The sequence below is a fragment of the Bufo bufo genome, chromosome 10 (genome assembly GCF_905171765.1).
Source record: "Bufo bufo chromosome 10, aBufBuf1.1, whole genome shotgun sequence".
NCBI lineage: Eukaryota > Metazoa > Chordata > Amphibia > Anura > Bufonidae > Bufo > Bufo bufo.
Window position 1 is genome coordinate 55,797,390 of NC_053398.1, and position 27,184 is coordinate 55,824,573.

The following is a 27,184-nucleotide window of genomic DNA, read 5'->3' on the forward strand; positions in this document are numbered from 1 at the left end:
TGAAGAACTTTGACCCATGACACATCCATCAGGTGGTACAGGACAGCCAATTAAGATGTTTCAGCACATAGACATACCCCCTACCTTATAGCTAAATCTGATCTGGCTGCCATTTTACATTCAGTCTTTTGCCAGTGTAGGGAGAGGTTACTGTGTGGAGCAGGAACAGATTGTTAGGGACACCAAACGCTAGCTAATAGGGCCACAAAAGGCCTTTTAAGGTCGGACTGGTATAGGTGTGTTATCGATAGGTGTGACTTACTGAGGGGTGTAATATACTTATAATATACTTTCTAACATAGAAAGTATACTATGGTGCATTTGTATTGTGCAGCAGTTGTGTGCGGTTCTGCTGCGATACTGCAGCTACACAAAGTGCCAAACGCTATTGGAACAAATAATTTCTACTGGTGTGATATACCAGTTGCCCCCCCAAAAAAACTGATTGAAGCAGGGGTGTTATATACCAATAATATACTTTCTATATAATGCATTTAGGTAGTGCAGCATTTGTTTGTGGTTTAGCTGCGTTACCTCAGCTACAGATAGTGACAAACGAGATTGGAACAAATAATTTCTACTGGTGTGATTTACCAGTTGCCCCCCAAGAAAAGTGAAAAAAAGAGTAAAATTGTTATTCAGTGACCACATAATGTACCTCGAGCCACATATTCACAATGTCAGGCGAATGCCTAATTTTTAAGGCCCGTACTCCCGTGGCATAAAATAAAAATTTTCTAGGCTCCAACAGGGCACATTTCAGAGAATTTCCCTTTAAGACGCATAAAAATGTCCCCTGATTAAGACACATATTTTTTGTTGGAATTTTTGTCATTGATCCCCCTCTAGTACAGTATGTCACTGTCCATGTTGTGGGACTATTTGTACACTTCTACTAAGTATTTGGTGGCTGAAAATATGAGCGGAAGGTTTTTCAGGTTCGCCTGCCATTAAGTGAATGGGGCCCGCCGTGAACTTGCGGCTCGCGAACATTTGATCGTGTTCACGTGTTTGCGAACAGTCCTGGCCGATGCTTGTCCATCACTATTCACTATAGGTGGATGCAAGTGTGCTAGGGCCAATGGAGAACACTATATTATACTGGCACATGATTAGGGAATTTGGGGGGGCCCTGGTATTATACTGGGCTGGCACATGATTGGGGAATTTGGGGGGGCCCTGGGATTACTGGCACAGATTGGGGAAGGGGTTGTCTGGTATTACTGCCACATGATTGGGGGGGTCTGTCTGGTATTACTGGCACATGATTGGGGGGGGTCTGGTATAGTGGCACATGATTGGGGGGGTCTGGTCTGGTATTACAATACTGCCACTTGATTGGGTGGGTCTGGTATTACTGGCACATGATTTGGGGGGGGTCTGGACCGTCTGGTATTACTGGCACATGATTGCGGGGGTCTGGTATTACTGGCACATGATTGGGGGGTCTGGTATTATACTGGCACATGATTGGGGAATTTGGGGGGGTCTGGTATTACTGGCACATGATTGGGGGGTCTGGTATTACTGGCACGTGATTGGGGGGTCTGGTATTACTGGCACATGATTGGGGGGTCTGGTATTACTGGCACATGATTGGGGGGGGCTGTTATTACTGGCCCATGATTGGGGGGGCTGTTATTACTGGCTGATGAGAGGCACTGGGGGACTGATGAGAGGCACTGGGGCTCTTATCTGAGGTCTGATTGGGGGTCATTCATATTGGGGTCTGAGCTGAGGTGTGATCTGAGGTCTTATTAACATTGGGGATTTTATTGGGGCTGTTAGCTGAGGTCTGATTAACATTGGGGGTCTGATTGGTGGTCTGACCTGAGGTGTAATGAAAAATATTTTTTTCTTATTGTGCCCACTTCCAGCCCAGCTGCCCAGAGCACTGATCCGGGGCAGCTTGGAGAAAAAAGGCCTCACAGTCCCACACTCCTTCTGCTCGGCCAAGCCTGCCAGCACCCCTGAGGCTAAGCCAGCCAGCACCCCTGAGGCAAAACCAGCCAGCACCCCTGAGTCTTCAGAACTGTAAGTAAATTTCATATAAGAGGAGTTTTTGTTTTGTTTTGATCACAATGTGTACATTTGGCTCAGTCCGCAGCGACACAAATTACAGCATGCTAGATTTTCTGTGCTTTTTTTTTTTTTTTCGCTACACGTAGCTTTCAAAAGGCCATTCACATGTATTGTATTTTAAAGGGGTTTTCCCATCTCAGACAATGGGGGCATATCGCTAGGATATGCCCCCATTGTCTGATAAATGCGGGTCCCTATATATATTTGTTTATTTCATGTTAATTTTGCAGTTGTTTGTGTAAACTGGCACTTTACAATAAGTGTTGCACTGAATTTTCAGCGAAATATATATATTTTTTTGGGGGGGGGGTTTGCAGTGGATCTTGGGTAAGTTCCCCCACTTTTTTTCCCAGGACTTGACCCCTGAGCCCTAAAATGGGTGGCCAGTTTATCTCAGAACTGTGGTGGGTACCATAATCAATAAATCCATGCAACATGCAATAAAGTTATCACGGTCGGCGTGACTATCACATACGTGACGCAGAGGGAGGGAACAAGGAAGGCCCTGCCCAAGTGAGAGGGAAGGTGGTGACCCCTGACTCACCTAGCGGCTGGCACCTGGCTGCCCTGACGTCCCTAGACGGGTTCCTCACCCGTACGCCGATCACGTGCCTAAAGCCCTGGCTTTCCCTAAGCTGAGCCCTAGATAGTGAACAGGGCGGTGGGAACACTAGTCCGCACCACTAGCTCTAAAGGAAAACACCAAGGGAAGGACAGACAATACAAACTCAACATATAATCCCAGGTGGGCGACAACAGGAGACAACAAGAAGCCCAACAGGGATCCGGAGGGTAGCACTCTGGAACGACAACCAGGATTCACAACTCCAGTGGGTCAGTATAGATGTCCAGGCAGGAAGCTCTATAACTGGCAACTAGAGAAGTGTGAGGGGAGAATATAAGGAGGTTGGGAGTGGCAGACAAGAAACAGCTGAGGAGGAGAAGCTACGGATCCCTGATTGAGACAAAAAGGATAGCAAGGCAAACACAGAAAACAATCACTAAGAAACAACGTGATCTTTAGATATAGAGCGCGCAGCCACCCGCTGCGACCTCCTGACCCCGGGTATAACGGAGTCAGACGAGGCTCTTGATACCCTCGTGACAAAAGTCCAATCACAACCTTTACGGTCCTCAACCTTCTGTATACATTTAATGCGTCTTTCCTCAGAGGTTTATCCTTAGGGTATTTTCACACTAGCGTTAGAGGATTCTGGCAGACAGTTCTGTTACCAGAACTGCCTGCCAGATCCAGAAATCCATGTGCAAACAGATAGCATTTGTTTCCGGATCCGGATGCGGATCCGTCTGAGAAATACATTTAAATACCAGATCCATCTCTCCGGTATCATCTGGGAAAACGGATCCGGTATTTTTTTTTCCGCATTTTTAAAGATGTGCGCATGCGCAGACCGGAAAACCGGATCCTTTTTTCCGGAACACTTGGTACCGGATCTGACATTAATACATTTCAATGGAAATTAATGCCGGATCCATTATTCCGGCAAGTGTTCCGGAATTTTGGCCGGAGAAAATACCATTCAGAATGCATTAGGATAAAACTGAAGCGTTTTTTCCGGTATTGAGCCCCTAGGACTGAACTCAATACCAAAAATCTTTAACGCTAGTGTGAAAGTACCCTTAGCAAAGTTGTTTTTAGGCAGCTATTCACTCTCAGGAATGGTGTTTTCCTAGAGAAGAGTTCTATATTGAATTGCTTGGCTGCAGCATACACCAATCAGGTCTTCATTCTAGCCTGACTTGCTAGGAACTCCCAACTTCTCTAGCCAGGGGAAGATGGGTCCAGTCCATTACCCAGGCACTGAGATGAGCGCTTCCATTGGGGAAACGAAGCGCTCATCTCCATGGTGATCTGTTTCTGTTTATATCGCTGTCCTGAGGACAGCGATACAAACAGAAGGCTGCGGAGGAGCAGGGCAGGGAGGTGTGTCCCTTTCCTGTTCCTCTGATAGGCTGCCGGCACTTCTAGGCCGGCAGCCTATCAGAGGCCAGCGTAGGCGGCGCGATGACGTCATCGCGCCGCCGGCCTGAGCCGTACAGCGCTGGAGTCAGGACACAGGCTGGAAGAGGCCTGCATCGCATCCCTCCAAAGAGGTAAGTATAAGTGTTCATATTTTTTTTAAACTATATTATACTGGCACATGATTAGGGAATTTGGGGGGCCCTGGTATTATACTGGGCTGGCACATGATTGGGGAATTTGGGGGGGCCCTGGAATTACTGGCACAGATTGGGGGGGTTGTCTGGTATTACTGCCACATGATTGGGGGGTCTGTCTGGTATTACTGGCACATGATTGGGGGGGTCTGGTATAGTGGCACATGATTGGGGGGTCTGGTCTGGTATTACAATACTGCCACATGATTGGGTGGGTCTGGTATTACTGGCACATGATTTGGGGGGGTCTGGACCGTCTGGTATTACTGGCACATGATTGGGGGTCTCGTATTACTGGCACATGATTGGGGGGTCTTGCATTATACTGGCACATGATTGGGGAATTTTGGGGGGGTCTGGTATTACTGGCACATGATTGGGGGGGTCTGGTATTACTGGCACGTGATTGGGGGTCTGGTATTATACTGGCACATGATTGGGGAATTTGGGGGGGTCTGGTATTACTGGCACATGATTGGGGGGGTCTGGTATTACTAGCACGTGATTGGGGGGTCTGGTATTACTGGCACATGATTGGGGGGTCTGGTATTACTGGCACATGATTGGGGGGGCTGTTATTACTGGCCCATGATTGGGGGGCTGTTATTACTGGCTGATGAGAGGCACTGGGTGGCTGATGAGAGGCACTGGGGCTCTTATCTGAGGTCTGATTGGGGGTCATTCATATTGGGGTCTGAGCTGAGGTGTGATCTGAGGTCTTATTAACATTGGGGATCTTATTGGGGCTGTTAGCTGAGGTCTGAATATCATTGGGGGTCTGATTGGTGGTCTGACCTGAGGTGTAATGAAAAATATATTTTTCTTATTGTGCCCACTTCCAGCCCAGCTGCCCAGAGCACTGATCTGGGGCAGCTTGGAGAAAAAAGGCCTCACAGTCCCACACTCCTTCTGCTCGGCCAAGCCTGCCAGCACCCCTGAGGCCAAGCCTGCCAGCACCCCTGAGGCCAAGCCTGCCAGCACCCCTGAGTCCAAGCCTGCCAGCACCCCTGAGGCTAAGCCTGCCAGCACCCCTGAGTCTTCAGAACTGTAAGTAAATTATATATAAGGGGAGTTTTTGTTTTGTTTTGATCACAATGTGTACATTTGGCTCAGTCCGCAGCGACACAAATTACAGCATGCTAGATTTTCTGTGCTTTTTTTTTTTTTTTCGCTACACGTAGCTTTCAAAAGGCCATTCACATGTATTGTATTTTAAAGGGGTTTTCCCATCTCAGACAATGGGGGCATATCGCTAGGATATGCCCCCATTGTCTGATAGGTGCGGGTCCCTATATATATTTGTTTATTTCTTGTAAATTTTGCAGTTGTTTGTGTAAACTGGCACTTTACAATAAATGTTGCACTGAATTTTCAGCGAAATATATATTTTTTTTTTTGGGGGGGGGGGGGGGGTTTGCAGTGGATCTTGGGTGAGTTCCCACACTTTTTTTCCCAGGACTTGACCCCTGAGCCCTAAAATGGGTGGCCAGTTTATCTCAGAACTGTGGTGGGTACCATAATCAATAAATCCATGTAACATGCAGTAAAGTCCAATCACAACCTTTACGGTCCTCAACCTTCTGTATACATTTAATGCTTCTTTCCTCAGAGGTTTATCCTTAGGGTATTTTCACACTAGCGTTAGAGGATTCTGGTAGACAGTTCCGTTACCAGAACTGCCTGCCGGATCCAGAAATCCGTGTGCAAACGGATAGCATTTGTTTCCGGATCCGGATGCGGATCCGTCTGAGAAATACATTTAAATACCAGATCCATCTCTCCGGTATCATCTGGGAAAACGGATCCGGTATTTATTTTTTCACATTTTTCACATGCAATGACCAGTAGGTCATTGCAATAAGTAATAGGACAAAACTTGTCTGTTATCATGCAGTTTGCTCACAGATATAAGCCACATTATCCAGTGCCCAGACCCCAACTTGTAAGCTTGAAACATTGTTGAAATAATTCTAAGTGCAAACTGGTAGTGGATTAAAAATAAAATTCACATATTATTGCATGATAATGATCGAGTACTGTCCTATTACTTATCTTTATTAAATGGACATATAATACCTTCTAGCAACTGCAATAAAATTATTCTCACCTCTGAATTGAAGACTGTTTGGCTTGAATAGTTAAACTGTATCCTTGTTATTTGTCTTAACTGTTTATTTGAGACCTTGTATATTTCTGTTGGATGAAATAAAACAATGAAACTGGTCTGGAAATGTTTGTGGAAGGGTTTGTTCATTCTACCTGATGAAATCTGGACTGTTTCAGCAAGCCATTCGAGTTCATCTATGAGATAGACGTAGAAAAGGGTTGTTCCCATTCGAGTCTCTGATAGTCTCACTGAACGGGCTCCCCAGCTGATGTGTGTTGCTATCAGATGTTGCGAACTCAATTGATGATATAAGTACCTTCATTCAGAATGTAGTTAGGACTCTAGATGAAGTGTGGTTACTTGTAATTATGTAATTATTAGTTGTTTTTTGTCTAACACCTTATTGTTTGCAAGTTTTGTATTTTGTGATGGTGCATTTACCTAATTTTGTTAAAAAGGACATATATTTGCCTAATTATCCATATTCCCTTAATAAATTTACTTAATTATTTTACCATTCTTAAAGTGGTGTCGGTTGTCTCTCTTTAAAGAGTATTTGAACCTAAAATGGTGTATTTGTTGGCAAGTTACCTAATTTGTTAGCAATACAGCACCACCGACCGACAAAGAGACAGTGCTATAGTCCAACATATTCACTAATGCCCATGTCTTTTCCTATAATTAATAGTGATGTCAAGAAATGCAGGTAGTTAATTTATCTGGGAAACCATATAACACTAGAATCCTCTCCTGCAAAACATTATTACTGGAGTAACACATTAAGTACATATATGCTGTGTGAATCATTAATAAATTTGGTGCATGACAGACATTTGCAACAACATAACATGTCTGACCCAAATCAACTTTTCTAAATGTACCCTAAAGTGTTCAAGATCAAAACACACAAATTATTGCTGGCGTAGCACATGACCTTACTTGTACACCTTTGGGGGCATTTTTTTTATTATTGCATTGTACTCATTTTGAGCTAAAAATATGTTCTTTAAATAGTTCTTTATTACAAATATAGAACCCTTTTCTCTGTACAAAGCTGAGATACTCAAACAGAGGAATCAGAATTTTTTTCTCCTTATCTCTGCTATCTGACTAATTATAGCTTAATTCTTATCTTACTGATAGGAGTTTCACGTAAATAAGTGTTTATGTCCTCTTATTAAATTAGAGTTAAGGTTTATTAGATGACTGGCACAAAGTGAAAGTAAAAAAGTACCTTCACGCAGATAGACAAACAGTTAACCCTTTGTGACAGAATGGTCAATATTTTTAATAAAGACCAATTGAAATTTTTTTTTTTAGCCCAAAATGAGTAAAATGCAATCATTAAAAAAAATTCCTCCTAAGGCAAACCTTTAATAAGCTTAATTTTTAAACATTAGGGTAAATAATCATATTGCCATGTTGACATAGTGGCCTTATTGACTCTTCTAAAAATTCTAGGACAAGATGCCACTTTTTAGAATCAAATGTGTCCAGTATTAGATAGATTTCTGGAGAATACTGACTGGGCTATAGCTTCCTGATTGCTGATACGACTGGTATTTTCAATATTTAATTAATTATGCATATACAGCATATACTTTTCATGCTTTGTACACATGAGCACACATGAGGTCAAGCTTGAGGTGACATAAAAGTTAAAGCTTAACACACAGGCAAGTAAAATTAGTATAAACAGCTCATTCACCTGCAGTAAAGTATGATTCTTGTGTCAAAGCTATCATTACCATTAACTAATGATAACGCACTGATCATTGTAGATATAGTACGCGAACACGCATGTTCACTGCATAAATATTAAAATACCTTGACGTTGTAAATGATAAAGAAATGGAAAGTGTGGCTATACAATATGTTTACATGAAAGGGACTCTTTACAAACCAGACACATGACAACTGCATCTATTTTAAAACAGTTGTCAATGAATACTGCTCTGGTATTTTAGAAAATAAGATTTGTGCTGAACAATGACCAATACTAGCCACACAAATTACTGGAAACCTAAATGGTATAGCAGAAACACAAAAACCTTACTTTGTCTGGTCTGCATTGGTATGCCCTATGCAGATAGATCAATACTTGTATAGCTGTAATTCACCTCTGACAAACTTTTATCCATGCAGGCATCTCCCCACTACACCATCCTTACTTTAAGGCTACATCCACGCATAGGGGAAATGCAGCAGTTTTTCCATCAGGATACGCAGGCAGAAAATCTACAGCTTGTTGCAGCATGGATTTTAAATCCAAAATATGTCAATTCTTTCTGTAGATTTTATTCTGGATTTTACCATTTACAATACATAAGGTAAAATTCAGGAGAAAATGTTTTTTTTTTCCATTGGATGTGGCTCCAAGTATTCAAGGGTTGGGAAACACTGCTACACAGAAATAGTGCTGTCCTATACTTGTCATAGAGGTGACTACACCCTTAATAGCAATAGCAGTTGTTATGGGACCCAAAAGCTTTTTTTTTTTTTTTTAGCCAAATAATTACTGCCAGCAGCCAGATGTTACATGTTGGCCAATAGGAAATTATAAAATGCCCTACAAACACTGTTTTTGTAGTGGTGTTTAAAAGTGGTTGTCTACCACTGCGGCCCTTTCAGGCAGACCCCTCAGTGTGGCCGGACCTGTACAGGTAATCATGCTTACCTAATACCTGCCTCTGGGTTCTGGCTACTTTGCTACCCTGGGCTGCTGCAGCTTTCAGGTCTCCACGTGTCTACAGTACATCTGGTATGACATGGTCATGTGGCCACTGCAGTCATAGAGAATGAACATACTTTTTGCACACTATAAGATAAATGGATACAAGAGGAGATGCCATATTTTTACCATATTTTCTTTATTTGGATTGCTGCTGGGAATTAACCTACCTACCTTGACGCTGTGCTGGATTCCCAGCTAGTCCAACCATAAGACATTTAGTGCTGTTTCCAGTTTTTATTTTTCTACGCAGCGATCAGTGTATTTATTACTACTTTATGCTGCCCTCAGATGACACTTCATACCTTTTTTTTCATACGCACAGCACCCTGATATTAATAGCACTTTAAAATGAATAATAATATTGCATGTTATAACCACTACAAACCAAATGACTATATACCCATGCAAAACACAGGCATAAGCTGTAGCCACATTTATTTTTCTGTTACATGTCTTCAGGTGGATTTACCAGCAGGTGTGAAGCAGCATGAAAACGTATTAAAATTCCATACAAAGTGAAGCGGAAAAAGCAAAGACTCCAGCCAGACAGACTGGGCTACTAAAAGGTGATATAGGCATGTTCAATCAACAATTTGAAGGGGGCATAAGACTACACTAAGCGAGAAAAACTGCAGAAAGCAGAATAAATATCACAGTAACACTGGGAGTTCATGACTGGGAGGGGGACACATTTTCACTGTTACAAAGAAATTAAAAACACAACTGCACTAAAAGTAAAGATGGCCTTGCGGTTCGCCCGGCGGTCGTATCGTGGCGAACTTTGCTTGTTCGCGGTTCGCCGAACGGGCGAACATATGGCGATGTCATATAAATAAATCCGATCTGGCCGCCATTTTACATTCAGTCTTTTGCCAGTGTAGGAAGAGGTTGCTGTGTGGAGCAGGAACAGACTGTTAGGGACACCAAACGCTAGCTAATAGGGCCACAAAAGTCCTTTTAAGGATTGGTATAGGTGTGTTATCGATAGGTGTGACTTACAGAGGGGTGTGATATACTTATAATATACTTTCTAACATAGAAAGTATATTATAGTGCATTTGTATTGTGCAGCAGTTGTGTGTGCGTTTCTGCTGCGATACTGCAGCTACACAGAGTGCCAAACGCTCTTGGAACAAATAATTTCAACTGGTGTGATATACCAGTTGCCCCACCAAAAAACTGATTGAAGCAGGGGTGTTATATACTTTCTATATAGTGCATTTGGGTAGTGCAGCATTTGTTTGCGGTTTTGCTGCGTTACCGCAGCTACACAGAGTGACAAACGCTATGGAAAAAAATAATTTCAACTGGTGTGATATACCAGTTGCCCCCCAAAAAACTGATTGAAGCAGGAGTGTTATATGTCAATAATATACTTTCTATATAGTGCATTTGGGTAGTGCAGCATTTGTTTGCGGTTCTACTGTGTTACCGCAGCTGCACAGTGACAAACGCTATTGGAACAAATAATTTCAACTGGTATGATATACCAGTTGCCCCCCCAACAAAATTATTGAAGCAGGGGTGTTATATACCAATAATATACTTTCTATATATTGAATTTGGGTAGTGCAGCATTTGTTTGCAGATCTGCTGCGTTACTGCAGCTACACAGAGTGACAAACGCTATTGGAACAAATTATTTCAACTGGTGTGATATACCAGTTGCCCCCCCAAAAAAACTGATTGTGGCAGGGGTGTAATATACCAATAATATACTTTCTATATATTGCATTTGGGTAGTGCAGCATCTGTTTGCGGTTCTGCTGCGTTACCGCTGCCACACAGAGTGACAAACGCGATTGGAACAAATCATTTCAACTGGTGTGATATACCAGTTGCCCCCCAAAAAAAGTGATTGAGGCAGTGGTGTGATATACCAATAATATACTTTCTATATATTCCATTAGCGTAGTGCAGCATTTGTTTGCGGTTTTGCTGCGTTACCGCAGCTACACAGAGTGGCAAACGCTATTGGAACAAATAATTTCAACTGGTGTGATATACCAGTTGCTCCCCCAAAAAACTGATTGAGGCAGGGGTGTGATATACCTTCTTCCACAAATACTGCTCTTCTATAGGGATTTTTGTCACAGGGTCATTTTGAAAATGACAGGCAGAGGAAGAAGCAGGCCATTCCGCAGGGGTGGTAGGGGTCGGGCAGGTGCACCAGGCCAGAGCCTAAGTAGGAAGTTGGAGAAGGCGCATGCAATTACGTCAAAGGACGCACCAGAGTTGGTTGAGTGGCTCACTCAGCCTTCCGCTTCTGTACCCTCCTCATCCTCTCTATCTGCACCCTCTTCACTCTCTTCTGTGTGCACCCCCAAAGACACCACCACCACCATATCCCCTCCGCTCGAGGGGCCATTCTTGCCATCGGAGTAGCCATTGCAAGCCATTCTTACCATCGGATCAGGAAGAGGAGGTATCAACGGTCGCCACCCAGCAGTCTGACGACAGTACCTAGATCAGCCCAACGAGGGTGGTCCCCGCTGTTGCTGCCTACTCCGAGATCTCTAATGTCATTGGTAGAGAAGGTGACAATGATGACGTGTCAATGGGTGCCCACACGAGGGGAAGAGGAGGGAAGTTCAGAGAGAGAGACAGAGCAGCAGATAGGGAGGAGAAGGAGGAGAAGTAGGCAGAACTTACAGTGCACAGGAGGCAAAAAGCAGACTGCTAATGTATCTGGAACGAGCCATCCACCATGCACGGTCACATCTGGCGCTCCCAGGACACCGGCACATAGCTCCGCAGTGTGGGCTTTTTTTAACGTGTCAGCTGCTGACAATAGTGTTGCCATCTTCAGCCTGTGCTGTCAACGCATAAGTCGCGGTAAGCCCAATACTAACCTAGGGATGACCGCCTTAAGAAGGCACCTGGCCTCCCATCACCGAGCCCGGAGGCAGCAACGCCGTCAGAACCCACAAAGCCACAATCCCGGCGCTCCACGTCCTGCCTTTTCTCCTTCTCCTTCTCCTCTCTCCTCCCATTTGTCCTCCACTCCACCTTCCACCGTGCCGTCGTCGCGTTCATTTCGCAAAAGGCAGGATAACCCTCTTGCCTAACAGCTGACTACCTGCTTGTCGGAACTGCAAGCCCGCCAACTACTGCCATATAAACTGATGTACTCAGAGGCCTTTAGAAAATTTGTGGCCATTGGCACACCACAATGTTTTCCGAAAGGAAATATTTCTCCCAGAAGGGCATCACGGAGCTAGTAAATGTATCTCTGGAAAGTGAATGTATCTCTGGCACACAGTGTCGGTGCCAAGATACATCTGACCACAGACACGTGGTCTAGCAAACACGGGCAGGGAAGGTACATAACTTTTACTGCCCACTGGGTGAACCTCCTGACGGCTGTCAAGCATACAACCCTTGGCACCCGTGTGGATTTGGTGTTATCACCATGGATTGCATGCAGGCCAGCCTCTTCTTCTCCTCCTTCTACTCCATCTCCTCCTCGGCTGACTCCTCCTTTTCCACTGCTACTGCCTCTTCCGCCGCACCCCCCAAGCTTCCCAGAACCTATTCGACATGCCAGGTAAGACGTTGCCATGCTGTGCTGCAGCTGTTGTGCCTGGAAACCAAGAGCCACACCAATCCTGCACTCCTTTCAGCTTTGCGGTCACAGGCCGATCAGTGGCTAAGCCCTCTCAATTTGACTGTTTGTAAAGTGGTGTGCGACAACGGTGCGAATCTGCTGAGAGTGGTGAAACAGGGCAAAATGACTCACGTGACGTGCATGGCACATGTCCTGTACTTAGTCGTGCAGTGTTTCGTTGCAAAATACCCCAGGGTCCATTTTTTGCGGCAGGCCAGGAAATTCTCTGGCCATTTTAGAAGATCTTACACGGCCATGGCTCGCCTTGCTGACTTTTAGCGGCAAAACCACCTGCCCGTCAGATGTCTGATTTGTGACTGCCCGACGCGATGGAACTCCATTTTGTATATGCTTGATATGCTGCTCCAGCAGAAACGTGCAGTTAAAGACTACCTGTACGAACTCTGCGGCAGGACATGTTCTGGGGAGCTTGTTTTTTTTTTCACTGTGCCAGCGGCTGCTCATGCGCAACGCATGCAGACTTCTGCGGCCATTTGAGGAGATCACCAAACTGGTCAGTCGCAGCCAGGGCGCCATCAGTGACATTATACCTTACGCCTTCTTTCTGAAGTGTGCATTGCGTCGTGTCATTGATCAAGCTGTCGAGGAGCAGGAAGAAGAGGAAGTCGCAATGCTGGATGAATACCCAGTGGGGGCTACTCCATCTCAGACAATTAAACAGGAGTCTGAAGATGAGTCAGAGGAGGATGGTGCTGGGGTTGAGGAGGAGGAGGAGCAAGAAGAGCATGCTTTAAACTTTTCTGGGATCCCTGGTGTTGTCCGTGGCTGGGGGAAGGAGACCGAGGATGACATTATCCTGGACGATGAGCAGGAGCCAGGCCACTCCACCGCTTCCAGTTTAGTGTAAATGGGGGCCTTCATGCTCCAGTGTTTGAAGAGGGACCCTCGTATAAAAAGCATAAAGGGCAAGGACCAGTACTGGGTGGCAACATACTTAGACCCCCGGTACAAACACAAAATGGCAGACATATTACCAGCATCACAGAGGGCTGTCAGAATGCAGCACTTCCAGGCCTTGCTTCGAGAAATGCTGCATTCTGCTTTTGCCGGAGCTGGCAGAGGAATTTCCACTCACAGAGAAACAGTTGCGGGTACCAATCCAACAGCGCATACAAGAACAGGGCGGTTTGAAGATGTGTTGGTCACTTTAGATATGAGATCATTCTTGCAGCCAACCCATCAACAGCCGCCCTCCGGATCCAGCCTCAGGGAACGCCTAGACCGACAGGTGTCCGAGTACATCGGGTAAACGGACGATGTGGACGCTATGAGAAGCAAGGAGCCCCTAGACTACTGGGTGTGTAGCCTTGACCTGTGGCTAGAGCTGGCACAATTTGCCATGGAACTCTTGGCTTGCCCCTCGTCCAGTGTCCTGTCCGAAAGGAGGTTCAGCGCAGCAGGGGGGATCGTGACCGATAAGCGCACTTGCCTAGCTCACGACTGTGGACTACCCCACATTTATAAAAATTAATGAGGCATGGATCTCGGAGGAATTCAACACCTGTGACGACCACGTTTAATTAACGTTTCCTCATGCCAGCTCACACATATCCTACAACACCAAGAACAAAGAATGGTCCCTGTCTTATGTAAATAATGAGGCATAAAAGGCCTTTTCTGTCCGTTGAATGCCTAATGTTTTGGGCCTCTGAGGAATTCAACACCTGTGACGACCACGTGTTTCAACTATTATCATTAGTTTTTTTTTCAAGAGGGGGGATTTCGTTAGCCATGTATTTAATCCAATTTTATATTTTTAGTTATTTTAAACGTATGTATTTGACCTGTATTTGTACTGGCCTGCAGTAAAATTGATATCCATTGACCGTGTAATATACCTCCGGCCACATAATCACTTGATCTTTTCTGTCCGGTGAATGCCTAATGTTTGGGGCCTTTAGTCCAGTGGCCTACAGTAAAATTTTTATCCCTTGACCTCATAATGTACCTTGAGCCACATAATCAGAATTTCTTTTATGTCCGGTAAATGCCTAATTTTTAAGGCCCGTACTTCCGTGGCCTAAAAGAAAAAATTTCTAGGCTCCAACAGGGCACATTTAAGAAAATTTCCCTTTAAGACACATAAAAATGTCCCCTGATTAAGACACATATTTTTTGTTGGAATTTTTGTCATTGATCCCCCTCTGGTATGTCACTGTCCATGTTGTGGGACTATTTGCTATTTGGGCACTTCTACTAAGTATTTGGTGGCTGCAAATATGAGGTGAATGCCATTAAAGTGAATGGGGCCCGCCGCGAACTTGCGGTTCGCGAACATTTGATCGCATTCGCGAACCGTCCTGACCGATGTTCGTCCATCACTAACTAAAAGTGCACTTAATATTTTCTTTCTAAAGGAGTTCCCTGGGAATAAATAAAATAGGTCACCAAGAAGTTTGACTGGCAGACGTTCCACCTGCGGCTCCTTCAGCTTTTGTCAGACACAGTGCACACCCAAACTTTTTACGCAGAGGCAAACTTGTCTTTTCCATGCAGATATAGGACACTGCCCATATTCACCTTGGCTGCAAAGGAATGCAAATCTTGAGTATCCACAAGATAAGACTAATGTAGACTTTCTTATACAGACTGGAAGTTCTAGCAGTTGTTAGCAGATGATCTGATGTTCTGAAGTGAGACAGTTGTTCCTTGACACGTTCGTCCATCTGCTGAGGGGGTGTTGGGACTAAGAACAGTTTTTTTCCCAATGAACCTTTAAGGAGGAGAAGGTACAATTTATGGATTAAAACAAAACAATGGCATGCCTTTACATCTTCTTTTGCAACCATTTATACTGCAGAGTAGTTGATGGCGGTGGAACCAAATTAAGACTATGCATCATAAATGTGAACTCTAAGAGTGGGTCAGAAATGCTACGCATAAGTGGGTGATCAACTAACAGCTGTTATGCTTTATTTATGGAACCAAGGGTGGTGGGACACATTTTGAAACAGACACCTTGTTCCTTATACCAAAATATGATTGCTCAAAGTTATAGGTCCAAAGTGTGAGGCTGCTTTAATATGAGAATCTAATGACAACATTTGTAATGATTAGTGAGACACTCCGTATTCTACTTTATTACACAGGCGCTTTTACCCTATTTCTCAATAACTGATGCTGCGGTACTGCAGAGGTATCGCTGCCGCTGCTAAACACAAGTGACACTTATATATCGTTCTATGGTGCCGCACGATGCACTCCATCAGGGAGAATTAGCACAAAATCAGATTGATTTTATTGGAGACTGTATAATGTTCATTTTAAATAAAAATAATTTTATATTTGAGGACAAATTTTATATACAGCAATGGCGAACCGCGATGAGGACGAGATTCGCACCGGGGTTCGCCAATATATATGTGGGTCAGTGGGAACAGGAGGTCATCCACCCCAGTGGCGAGCTACGGGCGAATCTCGTCATGTGGAAGAGATTTATAGATGATGTGATAATTATTTGGGGGGGAGGGGAAGATGACTTAAAAACATTTTTTTATGAAATAAATAAAAATGTATTTTATTTAGAATTCACAACAATATTTAGCAAAAAGGAAATCAATTTTTTAGATTTAACAATTTATATTGAGGAAGGAAAAATACAGACAAAAACATACAATAAGCCTACGGATGTAAATAGCTTTATTTCATGGGATAGCTGCCATCTTCCTCAATGGCTGGAAAACATCCCAAAAAGCCAGTTCATGAGGAGCAGAAGAAACTGCACTAAAGAGGAGGAGTATCAAATAGAGGCAGATAAATTACAACAAAGACTCGAGCAGAGGGGTTACGATAAGGAAAGATTAATAAAACAAAAAGAAACAGAAGGGAAACTAAGTAGACAAGATCTAGTGCATAAGGCGATAAAAAAATAGGAGAGCAACAATAAAGAGTAAGAACAATTTGAGATACCGCCGATTATTAACATCAAAAGACATTGGGAAATTTTAAAAGAAGATAAAATAATTGGGGAGTATATTCCAGACAATCCAAAATTCATATACAGAAAGGCATGAAACGTGGGTAATCTAGTAGCCCCGACAAATAAATGTGTCAGTAAAAAAAATCAGAGTCAGATTGTAAGCGGAATAAAAGCAGTATCCCGGGCAGGTTTTTTTCCGTGTGGAACATGCGGGGCGTTGTAAAAAATAAAAAATAGGAAACAATCAGGCAAGAAATAAAAAATGAAAATATAGCATACAAGATCATATCACCTGTAAAAGCCAGGGGGGCATATATGCAATAACATGCCCATGTAAAAAAGTGTACATAGGACGTACAAAAAAAACATTAAGCAAGGAAATATGAAGGCCATCCCCTCTCTAGACAGTATAAGGAAAAACATGGGGGGAATAGTAATGGAACCACATTCAGTGGTATAGAGATAGTTAAAAAAGATAAAAGAGGGGGGCTTCATAAAAAAAATGTCCTGAGCAGAGACCCGCTGGATTTTCGATCTTAACACATTAATACCACTAGGATTGAACTCAGAAATCGAGTTTTTGAATGAAAGAAAGAAGACATGAGGGGGTTAAATGAAGGAGAAAAAAATGAGCCTATATAAGTGGGAACAGGAGACTGAGTCGATATCCCTGACGAAGATTAATGTTTTATTCGAAACGCGTTAGAGTAATCTTGGTCCTCCTAACTGTCCGTAGCTCAAACTGTGACGTCACACAGCACTCCGTGTGAGCACGAGCGAGAAAGCTTTGAATGAGAGCTGTGCCATCAATAGGGCTTAGCCTCCCTTATCCCCTTCATGTCGATGTGAGAGCAAGAGAGAAAACGCGAACATACAATCGAATAAGCAGAACTCAGAAACAGGTAAATAATAATCTGTAAGTTTAAAGCAATTGTAATTTGTAATGATTAATTATGTTATAGAGATCTTAAATGCATTGAAATCTTCAACTTAAATATATGCAAACAAGGAGGCATCAACAACGCATGGTCCCTGTGAAGAGCATGGGCAACCATGATTGTACATGTGGTACACACTTTTGATACCTGGAGTTTCCATATGGCTGGACTTCCACCATCCCAGCCCATACTAAGACGGAGAGGCTAGGACCAGTATTTATTTTTCATCAGCAGACAAGTGCTTGCTGTTTTCTTATTTAAATAAAGAGTGAGTGTACATAATTAAAGTTGAGCAAACCCGAACTGTAAAGTCCGGGTTCGTACCGAACTTTAGGTTTTTCGGCACCCGAACCCGAACATTTACGTAAAAGTTCGGGTTCGGGTTCGGCAAATTCTTGGCGCTTTTTGAAAGTCTGCACAGCAGCCAATCAACAAGCGTCATACTACTTGCCCCAAAAGGCCATCACAGCCATGCCTACTATTGGCATGGCTGTGATTGGCCAACTGCAGCATGTGACCCAGCCTCTATTTAAGCTGGAGTCACGTAGCGCCGCCCGTCACTCTGCTCGGATTAGTGTAGGGAAAGGCTGCAGCTGTTGTAAAAACAGATCAGGGAGAAATCTTATAAAGAACTGCTTCTTTACTCAGCGATCTACAGCAAATGTGTTTTGTGGGTGCAGTGCACAATTGTTTTAAGCCTGCCCTGAGCCAACTACTACTGAAAACGTACTTTTTTTCCTTCAGTTAGTCAATATCAATACATAATCGGCAGCCATTTTATGCAACAATAGTGCCCCAGCACAGGATATCTGCATGTCTGCAAGTCCAGAAATACAGCTTTTTGCTTACTGGGGTTAAAAAAAACCTTTTTTTCATATAGTGCACATCTAGGATTAGACGTGCATAAGTGAGTGTCACATTTAGGCCAGAAATACAGCTTTTTGCTTACTGGGGTGAAAAAAAACATCTGTTTCATATAGTGCACATCTAGAATTAGACGTGCATAAGTGAGTGTCACATTTAGGCCAGAAATACAGCTTTTTGCTTACTGGGGTGAAAAAAAACATCTGTTTCATATAGTGCACATCTAGTATTAGACGTGCATAAGTGAGTATCACATTTAGGCCAGAAATACAGCTTTTTGCTTACTGGGGTGAAAAAACCCTCTGATATACTGCACATCTGGGATTAGACATGCATGAGTGACTGTGAAATTTAGGCCACAAATATGGCTTTCTTATACTGGGGCATACTGGGGTGAAAAAAAAACATCTATTTCATATAGTGCACATCTAGGATTAGACTTGCATAAGTGAGTGTCACATTTAGGCCAGAAATACGACTTTTTGCTTACTGGGGTGGAAAAAAACATCTGTTTCATATAGTGGACATCTCGGATTAGACTTGCATAAGTGAGTGTCACATTTAGGCCAGAAATACAGCTTTTTGCTTACTGGGGTGAAAAAAATTACATCTGTTTCATATAGTGCACATCTAGGATTAGACGTGCATAAGTGAGTGTCACATTTAGGCCAGAAATACAGCTTTTTGCTAACTGGGGGGAAAAAACCCTCTGATATACTGCACATCTGGGATTAGACGTGCATAAGTGAATGTCACATTTAGGCCAGAAATACGGCTTTTTGGTTACTGTGGTTATAAAAACCCTCTGATATACTGCACATCTGGGATTAGACGTGCATAAGTGAGTGTCACATTTAGGCCAGAAATACGGCTTTTTGATTACTGGGGTGAAAAAACCCTCTGATATACTGCACATCTGGGATTAGACGTGCATAAGTGAATGTCACATTTAGGCCAGAAATACAGCTTTTTGGTTACTGTGGTTATAAAAACCCTCTGATATACTGCACATCTGGGATTAGATGTGCATAAGTGAGTGTCACATTTAGCCCAGAAATACGGCTTTTTGGTTACTGGGGTTATAAAAACCGTCTGATATACTGCACATCTGGGATTAGACGTGCATAAGTGAGTGTCACATTTAGGCCACAGATACGGCTTTTTGGTTACTGGGGTTATAAAAACCCTCTGGAATACTGCACATCTGGGATTAGACTTGCATAAATTAGTGTCACATTTAGGCCACAAATACGGCTTTTTGGTTACTGGGGTGAAAAAACCCTCTGATATACTGCACATCTGTAATTAGACGTGCATAAGTAAGTGTCACATTTAGGCCAGAAATGCGGCTTTTTGCTTACTGGGGTTAAAAAAAACTCTGATATACTGCACATCTGGGATTAGACATGCATAAGTGAGTGTCACATTTAGGCCAGAAATACGGCTTTTTGGTTACTGGGGTTATAAAAACCCTCTGATATACTGCATATCTGGGATTAGACGTGCATAAGTGAGTGTCACATTTAGGCCAGAAATACGGCTTTTTGCTTACTGGGGTTAAAAAACCCTCTGATATACTGCACATCTGGGATTAGATGTGCATAAATTACTGTGAAATTTATGCCACAAATACCGCTAACATATAGAGTTTAAAATGAAAAAAAAATTGTGCAATACCCTACATCAGGGTTTTAATTGGCAGTTAATTATTTTTAACAGACTTAACCACTTTTTACTTTGCTTGGTGAACGCTAACTATGAGGCAAACATCTAATAAGGGACACGGTCATGGTCGTGGTGGTGGTGTTGGTGGAGCCTCTGGTGCAGGGAGAGGATGTGGCCGTTCTGCCACAGCTACACGTCCTACTGAACCTACTACCTCAGGTCCCAGTAGCCGCCAGAATCTACAGCGATATTTGGTCGGGCCTAATGCCGTTCTAAGGATGGTAAGGCCTGAGCAAGTACAGGCGCTAGCCAATTGGGTGGCCGACAGTGGATCCAGCACGTTCACATTATCTCCCACCCAGTCTTCTGCAGAAAGCACACAGGTGGCGCCTGAAACCCATGCCCATCAGTCTGTCACATCACCCCCGTGCATATCGGGGAACCTGTCTGAGCCTCAAGTCATGCAGCAGTCTCTTATGCTGTTTGAAGACTCTGCTGGCAGGGTTTCCCAAGGGCATCCACCTAGCCCTTCCCCAGGGGTGGAAGACATAGAATGCACTGACGCACAACCACTTATGTTTACTGATGAGGACATGGGAATACCACCTCAGCAAGTCTCTGATGATGATGAAACACAGGTGCCAACTGCTGCGTCTTTCTGCAGTGTGCAGACCGAAAAGGAGGTCAGGAAGGAAGACTGGGTGGAAGACGATGCATGGGACGATGAGGTCCTATACCCCACATGGAATGAAGGTCGTACCACTGACTTTCAGAGTTCGGTGGAAGAGGGAGTGGTGAGAACGAGCCAACAGCGTAGGAAAAGAGAGAGCAGGGAGCAAAAGCAGAACAGTCATTGCCAAAACAGTTCGCCTGCTACTGGCCACCGTCACCAGGGACCGAGTACACCAAAGGCAGCTTTAAGGAGTTCCCTGGCATGGCACTTCTTCACACAATGTGCTGACGACAAGACCCGAGTGGTTTGCAAGCTGTGCCATCAGAGCCTGAAGCAAGGCATTAACGTTCTGAACCTTAGCACAACCTGCATGACCAGGCATCTACATGCGAGACACGGACTGCAGTGGAGTAAGCACCTTCAAAACCAAGAAAGGGCTCAGGCCTCTCCTGCTCCCTCTTCTGCTCCTGCCTCGGCCTCTTCCTCCGCCTCTGGAGGAATGTTGGCACCTGCCGCCCAGCAAACAGAGGATGTGCACCAACAACACCACCTCCGTCACCAAGCATGTCCACCATGTCACACGGAAGCGTTCAGTTCTCCATCTCACAAACCTTTGAGAGAAAGCGTAAATTCCCACCTAGCCACCCTCGATCCCTGGCCCTGAATGCCAGCATTTCTAAACTACTGGCCTTTGAAATGCTGTCATTCAGGCTGGTGGAGACGGACAGCTTCAAACAGCTCATGTCACTTGCTGTCCCACAGTACGTCGTTCCCAGCCGCCACTACTTCTCCAGGAGAGCCGTGCCCTCCCTGCACAACCAAGTATCGGATAAAATCCAGTGTGCACTGCGCAACGCCATCTGTGGCAAGGTCCACCTAACCACAGATACGTGGACCAGTAAGCACGGCCAGGGACGCTATATCTCCCTAACTGCACACTGGGTAAGTGTAGTGGCGGCTGGACCCCAGGCGGAGAGCTGTTTGGCGCACGTCCTTCCGCCGCCAAGGATCGCAGGGCATCATTCTTTGCCTCCTGTTGCCTCCTCTCCCTACTCGGCTTCCTCCTTCTCTTCTACCACCTCCTCATCTGGTCAGCGACAGACCTTCACCACCAACTTCAGCACAGCCAGGGGTAAACGTCAGCAGGCCGTTCTGAAACTGATGTGTTTGGGGGACAGGCCCCACACCGCGCAGGAGTTGCGGCGGGGTATAGAACAACAGACCGACGAGTGGTTGCTGCCAGTGAGCCTCAAGCCCGGCCTGGTGGTGTGCGATAATGGGCGAAATCTCGTTGCAGCTCTGGGACTAGCCGGTTTGACGCACATCCCTTGCCTGGCGCATGTGCTGAATTTGGTGGTGCAGAAATTCATTCACAACTACCCTGACATGTCAGAGCTGCTGCATCCTGCCGCCGCTCGGCTGTCTGCTGTACAGCGTAACTTCGGCCTTCCCGCTCACCGCCTCATATGCGACGTACCCACCAGTTGGAACTCCACCTTGCACATGCTGGAGAGACTGTGCGAGCAGCAGCAGGCCATAGTGGAGTTTCAGCTGCAGCACGCACGGGTGAGTCGCACTGCGGAACAGCACCACTTCACCATCAATGACTGGGCCTCCATGCAAGACCTGTGTGCCCTGTTGCGCTGTTTCGAGTACTCCACCAACATGGCCAGTGGCGATGACGCCGTTATCAGCGTTACAATACCACTTCTATGTCTCACTGAGAAAACATTTAGTGCGATGATTGTAGAGGATGTGGCCCAGGACGAGAAGGAGGAAGAGGGGTCATCTCTAACACTTTCATTTCAGGCCAGTCTTTTAGAAGTGGCTCAGAAAGAGGATTTTTGCAACAGCAGAGGCCAGGTACAAATTTGGCCAGCCAGGGCCCACTACTGGAGGAGGAGAAGGAGGATGGGGATGAAGCATGTTCACAGCGGGGTGGCATCCAACGCAGCTCGGGCCCATCACTGGTGCATGACTGGTGGGATACGGAGGACGCAGACGATACGCCTCCCACAGTGGACATCTTGTCCTTACCTCTGGGCAGCCTGGCACACATGAGCGACTACATGCTGCAGTGCCTGGGCAACGACAGCAGAGTTGCCCACATTTTAACGTGTGCTGACTACTGGGTGGCCACCCTGCTGGATCCCCGTTAAAAGACAATGTGCCGTCTTTAATTCCCTCACTGGAGCGTGATCGGAAGATGCGCGACTACAGGCGCACGCTGGTAGACGTGCTCCTGAGAGCATTCCCGACTGACGCCGGGGGACAAGTGAAAGCACAAGGCGAAGGCAGGGGAAGAGGAAGAGGTCGCCAACGCAGCTGTGTCAGCGCCAGCACCTCAGAAGGCAGGGTTAGCATGGCCGACATGTGGAAAAGCTTTGTCACCTCGCCTCAACAACCGCCCCCAACTGCTGATATGGAGCGTGTTAGCAGGAGGCAGCATTTGAACAACATGGTGGAACAGTACCTGTGCACACGACTACATGTACTGACTGATGGTTCTTCCTTATTCAACTTCTGGGTCTCCAAATTGTCCACATGGCCAGAGCTTGCCCTGTATGCCTTGGAGGTGCTGGCCTGCCCTGCAGCCAGTGTACTCCTGAACATGTATTTAGCACGGCAGGAGGCGTCATTACAGACAGATGCAGCCGCCTGTCCACAGCCAACGCGGACAAGCTCAAGTTCATTAAAATGAACCAGGCTTGGATCCCACAAGACTTGTCTGTACCTTGTGCAGAATAGACAGTTCTAACAGCCTCAGCCATCTATCCTTGTACTCAAGTGCACTTATTCCTTTTTTTTTTATATGTCCCAATATTTTGGGGGATACCCCTATGTAAAAAAGCAAAATAACACACATCTGTGTTGGCTACCTATTCCTCCTTCGCCACCGCTTCCACCTAGACCGCCACGTGAGCCTACACGGCCACATCCACCCATTCACCACCTTCTCAACCTCTTCCTCCTACATTATTCCTAATTTTTATTTTTTTAAGGTCTTTTATGTTTTTTTCATTCATTTCCCTATCCACATTTGTTTGCAGAGCATTTGCCATGCTCTTAAGCACATTTTGCTGCCTTTTCCAGCCCTCTAGCTGTTTCCAGGGCTATTTTAGAGCCATTTTAGTGGCCAAAAGTTCGGGTCCCCATTGACTTCAATGGGGTTCGGGTTCGGGGTCAAGTTCGGGTCCCGAACCCAAACTTTTTTTTCAAGTTCTGCCGAACCTGCCGAACCCGAACAACCAGGTGTCCGCGCAACTCTATACATAATACTTACAGTACAGACCAAAAGTTTGGACACACCTTCTCATTCAAAGAGTTTTCTTTATTTTCATGACTATGAAGGCATCAAAACTATGAATTAACACATGTGGAATTATATACATAACAAACAAGTGTGAAACAACTGAAAATATGTCATATTCTAGGTTCTTCAAAGTAGCCACCTTTTGCTTTGATTACTGCTTTGCACACTCTTGGCATTCTCTTGATGAGCTTCAAGAGGTAGTCCCCTGAAATGGTCTTCCAACAGTCTTGAAGGAGTTCCCAGAGATGCTTAGCACTTGTTGGCCCTTTTGCCTTCACTCTGCGGTCCAGCTCACCCCAAACCATCTCTATTGGGTTCAGGTTCGGTGACTGTGGAGGCCAGGTCATGTGGCGCAGCACCCCATCACTCTCCTTCATTGTCAAATAGCCCTTACTTTCAAAGTTTTCCCAATTTTTCGGCTGACTGACTAACCTTCATTTCTTAAAATAATGATGGCCACTCGTTTTTCTTTACTTAGCTGCTTTTTTCTTGCCATAATACAAATTCTAACAGTCTATTCAATAGGACTATCAGCTGTGTATCCACCTGACTTCTCCTCAACGCAACTGATGGTCCCAACCCCATTTATAAGGCAAGAAATCCCACTTATTAAACCTGACAGGGCACACCTGTGAAGTGAAAACCATTTCAGGAGACTACCTCTTGAAGCTCATCAAGAGAATGCCAAGAGTGTGCAAAGCAGTAATCAATGCAAAAGGTGGCTACTTTGAAGAACCTAGAATATGACATATTTTCAGTTGTTTCACACTTGTTTGTTATGAATATAATTCCACATGTGTTAATTCATAGTTTTGATGCCTTCAGTGTGAATCTACAATTTTCATAGCCATGAAAATAAAGAAAACTCTTTGAATGAGAAGGTGTGTCCAAACTTTTGGTCTGTACTGTATGTAGTTGACCTCCTCATCTGCTGCATCAGTGCGTCACCCAGCCCCTACAATCTTCTCACCTCTTCCCTCCTGTCAGGTTCCTTTAGCTTCTACCCATCCCCTCTGACCTTTCTCTACTTGCTCCTGTGTCAGCAGAAAGAAGGAGTGTGTGTCATCTGCAGACAGAATACAGCAACCTAAATTTTATCCCCAGTGCTGTCAATCTGCTGAGGAATCTTTCAGTCTGCCCTCCTGCATAGCCTGCCCCTGTGATTAACCCCAGCCTTGCTGTTCTGCTCCAAAGTGTTTTATTCTTTACTAGGTTATGCTGGGACGTGTAGTAAATCAAACGGAAGGGATAAACCATCAATTTACTGACAGCAGTTGTAAGGTATGCAGGTTGCAGGTGGATACACTCAATGCTCATAAAGACACCAGGTATGTCATCAGTAATGTTAAGCAAATCAAAGCATCAGAAGTGGAATTTGATCTGAAGTTTAGAAAAAATTAGATTCTCCACAAATCTAAATCTCCTCGCGCTTTGTGTAAGAAGCTTGGGAACACGAGATCACCCATAATTTTGTGCAGCTAGCCAATCTACAGATAGCCATCCCCTGTGATGTCACAGTCCTATAAAAGCCTCATCCCATGCAGTCTCCGCAATGTCACTGTAAGCTGAGCATAGGGAGAGACGTGACAAGCGCTTTTGCGCTAGGGACAGTGTTGCATAAAGTTATTAGTAGAAGAATATTGGATAGGGAGAGTGCAGGGACATTCGTAGTTAATCTGTCATTTTATACATAGACTTAGGGTACTTTCACACTAGCGGCAGGGGAATCCGGCAGACTGTTCCGGCGGGTGAACAGCCTGCCCTCGGCGTGAGCTGCCGTGCTGCCACAGGAACTCCGCCCCCGCCCCCATTATAGTCATTGGTTGAACAGCCTGCCCTCGGCGTGAGCTGCCGTGCTGCCGCCGGAACTGTGCCCCTCCCCCATTATAGTCAGTGGGAACGGAGCGGCAGTCCAGGGGCACATGTGAACTAGCGGCAGGATGGATCCGACAGGCTGTTCACCCGCCAGAACAGCCTGCCGGAGTCCCCTGCCGCTAGTGTGAAACTAGCCTTACTGTGCCTCAGTAGTAAAGGGCAATCTAATCTAAAACAGTATATAATATATATAATTGTGAGCCCCTTTGGGGACAGCTTGATGCTAATGTCTGTAAAGCAGCACTATATAAGTGCATAAAATAAATAAATATAATATATTGCCGCATTTATCTTGCTCAACTGCTGCATCATTTGCAGTTAATTTGTCTGTGGGTCAGACGAAGTATTAAAGGGCGGCCTAATATATTGCTGCGTGCATCTTGTTCAAGTGCTGCACCATTCATAGTTAGGGTCCATTCACACGTCCGTTGTTTCTTTCCGTTCCGATTTTTGCGGAACGGGTGTGGACCAGTTGCGGACCCATTCATTTTCAATGGGTCCCGAAAAGATGCGGACAGCACAATGTGTGCTGTCCTCTTCCGTGGTTCCGTTCCGCAAGTCCGAAAAAATATAAAGCTTGTGTAATGACCGGCGTCACGCACAGGAAGGGAAAAGGGAAAGCCCTGCCCAAGGGAGAGGGAAAGGTGGTGACCCCTGACTCACCATGCGGCTGGCAACTGACTGTCCTGACGTCCCTAGACGGGATCCTCACCCGTGTGGCGATCACGTGCCTAAACCCTGGCTTTCCCTAAAATGAGCCCTAGATAGTGAACGGGCCGGTGGGATCGCTAGTCCGCACCACTGTCACTAAGAGGGAAACACCAGGGAGAGGACAGACAATACAGACAAACACATACACCCAGGTGGGCGACCACAGCAGACCACAAAGGTCCAACAGGGATCCGGAGGGTAGCGTTCTGGACCAACAACCAGAGAACGCAGCAACACAGCTCCAGAGGGTCAGAATAGATGTCCAGGCAGGAAGCTCTATATCTGGCAACCAGAGAAGTGTGAGAGAGGAATATAAGGAGGTTGGGAGTGCTGGACAAGGAACAGCTGAGGAGAAGGAGCTACGGATCCCTGAGTGAGCCAAAAGGGTTTGCAAAGCAAACCCAGAAAGCTACCATAAGAAAACAGCCCTATCTTACATAGAGCGCGCAGCCAACCGGTGCGACTTCCTGACCCCGGGTATAACGGAGTCCGGTGTG

The 27,184-nt window shown here is 45.1% G+C and overlaps 1 protein-coding gene across 2 annotated transcripts in view; it reads left to right on the forward strand.

Moving 5' to 3' along the window:
* LGALS12 (galectin 12) overlaps positions 1–27,184 on the forward strand; it is a 250,297-nt gene that overhangs the window by 5,149 nt on the left and 217,964 nt on the right. The window contains exons 2-3 of one of the 2 annotated variants that reach the window (XM_040410682.1): positions 9,561–9,667; positions 25,314–25,429. The gene's annotated coding sequence lies outside the window, so the exon portion shown is untranslated. The remainder of the gene's footprint in view (positions 1–9,560; positions 9,668–25,313; positions 25,430–27,184) is intronic. The other variant, XM_040410684.1, reaches the window with a different exon arrangement.